This window comes from Meles meles, chromosome 9, assembly GCF_922984935.1.
Source record: "Meles meles chromosome 9, mMelMel3.1 paternal haplotype, whole genome shotgun sequence".
Classification (NCBI taxonomy): domain Eukaryota; kingdom Metazoa; phylum Chordata; class Mammalia; order Carnivora; family Mustelidae; genus Meles; species Meles meles.
Genome location: NC_060074.1, coordinates 108013040 through 108016255, shown reverse-complemented (window position 1 = coordinate 108016255; position 3216 = coordinate 108013040). Strand labels below are relative to the sequence as shown.

General features: G+C 39.5%; 1 pseudogene; it reads right to left on the bottom strand.

Moving 5' to 3' along the window:
- Window positions 1–1507: 1507 nt before the first annotated feature.
- LOC123950452 lies at window positions 1508–2557 on the bottom strand (annotated as a pseudogene).
- Between the last annotated feature and the right edge of the window lie 659 nt (window positions 2558–3216).

Genomic DNA, 3216 nt, shown 5'->3' with positions numbered 1-3216 from the left:
TGTTGAAAATAGAACTACCCTGTGACCCAGCAATTGCACTACTGGGTATTTACCCTAAAGATACAAACATAGTGATCCAAAGGGGCACGTGTACCCGAATGTTTATAGCAGCAATGTCTACAATAGCCAGACTATGGAAAGAACCTAGATGTCCATCAACAGATGAATGGATAAAGAAGAGGTGGTATATATACACAATGGAATACTATGCAGCCATCAAAAGGAATGAAATCTTGCCATTTGCGATGATGTGGATGGAACTAGAGGGTATCATGCTTAGTGAAATAAATCAATCGGAGAAAGACAACTATCATATGATCTCCCTGATATGAGGACGTGGAGAAGCAACATGGGGGGTTAGGGGGTTAGCAGAAGAATAAATGAAACAAGATGGGATTGGGAGGGAGACAAACCATAAATGACTCTTAATCTCACAAAACAAACTGGGGGTTGCTGGGGGGAGGTGGGGTTGGGAGAGGGGGAGGGGGTTATGGACATTGGATAGGGTATGTGCTATGGTGAGTGTTGTGAAGTGTGTAAACCTGCTGATTCACAGACCTGTACCCCTGAGGATAAAAATACATTATATGTTTATTAAAAAAAAAAAAAAAAAAAAAGAAAGGATGAATACCCAACTTTTGTAGCAACATGATGGTACTGGAAGTGATTATGCTGAGTGAAATAAGTCAAGCAGAGAGAGTCAAGTATCATATGGTTTCACTTATTTGTGGAGCCTAACAAATGACATGGAGGACATTGGGAGATGGAGAGGAGAAGGAAGTTGAGGGAAATTGCAAGGGGAGGCGAACCATAAGAGACTATGGACTCTGAAAAACTACCTGAGGGTTTTGAAGGGGCGGGGGTGGGAGTTTGGGGGAACCAGGTGGTGGGTAATAGGGAGGGCACGTATTGCATGGAGCACTGGGTGTTGTGCAAAAACAATGAATACTGTTACGCTGAAAAAATAAATAAACTAATTAAAAAAACAATTCCCAATGACGTCTGCTGTCACTATTTTTATTTTAACCATTCTGATAAGTGTGTAGTGATATCTCATTCAGATTTTAATTTGCATTTCCTTAATGCCTAATGATGTTGAACATCTTTTCATGTGATTATTTGCTAACTGTATGTTCTTTTTAAGGAAATGTCCCTTCATGTTTTCTGCCCATTTTTCAAAAGGAATTTTTTTTTTGAGTTTTGAGTTTTTATACATTCTAGATAACATCCTGTTTTTGACACGTGGTTTGCAAATATTTTCTCTCATTCTGTAACTTGACTTTTCATCCTTATTGTAGTGAGATATTTTGGAGGACAACAGTTTTTCTTTTTTATGATGTTTAATCTTTCAATTTTTCCTTTATGGATCTTAATTTTGGTGACAAGTCTGAGAACTCTTTACCTAGACATATTTTATGAGTTTTTCTTCTGTGTATATATTTTTTTCAAGAGAATTAATACTTTATTTGCTTGTTTCACAAATAAACTTGTTTTAATTGGTTGTTTTTTAGTAATTAGTCAAAGAGAGCAAATCCCATCTCATTGTCTGACTCCTCGGACCCTTCCTGATCTTGACCTTTTCAGCAAGTGGCAGGTGTAATCAGTCTCCACAGACAAAGCCAGAATCTACTCATGTGCATTGACTATAGAATGGGGCATTGATGGAACAGCCGGGTACCCTATCTGCAGACATGCTGGCAACATGGCAGACACCCTTCAGGAAGTGAGATAGCAGAGTTTCCTCCATGATGTCAAGCACTTCAGGGTTTGTAGATCCTGCCATTGCCAAACACTTGCTATTGATCAGCCCAAAGGAGAAAGGGGAGATGTTCAGCATGCTCAGCAGTGTGGCTTTGCTGGCTCTCACTTGGTCTCCTGTTAATCAACTGCACATCACTCAGGATTTCAATGGTGCCTCTGGAGATTTTAGTGGTGATGCCTAAAGCCTGGAATAAGTACGTCTTCTTGGACCCCAGACCAGTGTTCTGAGCTGGTACAGTGACCTCACTTGGGGCTATGGCACCAGCATGGGTGGCCCCTAGCATTGTATTGGCCAGAAGCATGTCCCTCATCTCAGTGAGGTCCACCTTGGTGAACACAAAGCCCACATTCTCCCAGATATGAGGTAATAGATTTTCCAGAGCTGGGTTGTTCTCCAGATATCCTCAGATGGCATTGCACATCATGGTGCTCTTGCATTACCACAGAGGGACGTGGTGATCTGTTGCATCTGCTTTGAACTCATATTGTCTGTTCCCACAATGAAGCATTTTGGAAAGGGGCGCCTGGGTAGCTCAGTGGGTTAAGCTGCTGCCTTCGGCTCAGGTCATGATCTCAGGGTCCTGGGATCGCATCCCGCATCGGGCTCTCTGCTCAGCAGCAAGCCTGCTTCTCTCTCTCTCTCTCTGCCTGCCTCTCTGTCTACTTGTGATCTCTCTCTGTCAAATAAATAAATAAAATCTTTTAAAAAAAAGCATTTTGGATAATCATCCAAAAGTTGGATATTCTTAAGGAAGTAGTTGGACTTCCAGGTCACCCTGTCTTCCCTGGGTATCATGACGGTGCATCAGAGATCTCCACGCAGGGTTTCAAGACCACGCCACTCTCATAAGGATACCTGGAGAGAGGAGGGCTCCCAAGTATATCCTAATAATTTTATATTTTTATATTTTACATTTAAGCCTTTGATTCATTTTGAGTTTTCTTTTTAATATTTAGTACTTAGATCAAATGTTAGGGTTTGCCCACAAATGTTCAATTTTTCTAGGTTGCCCAATTTGTTTCTTGTAATTGTTGATAGTAGTCTCTTACAAGCATTTATATTTCTTTCATATCAATTGTAGCTTCTCTTTTATCTTTTATTTCTAATTTTATTTCTTTAAGCCATCCCTCTCTGGTTTTTTTTTATTTGTCAAAAAATAATATTGATCCATCTTACAGTCTTTCTAGTTTCTATTTCATTTATTTTCTCTCCAATATTTATTATTTCCTTCTTTCTGCTAACTTAGAGCTTTCTGCTAATGTAGGGCTTTGTTTGTTCACTTTTTTTCTAAGTTCCTTGAGACTTACCGTTAGAGTGTTTATTTGAAATGTTTTGTTGTTTTCTTGAGGTAAACCATCATCATTATAAATTTCTCTCTTTGAACTGCCTTTGCTCCATCCCACAGATTTTCATATGTCAAATTTCGTCTGTCTCAAATTTTTTATTGATTTCTC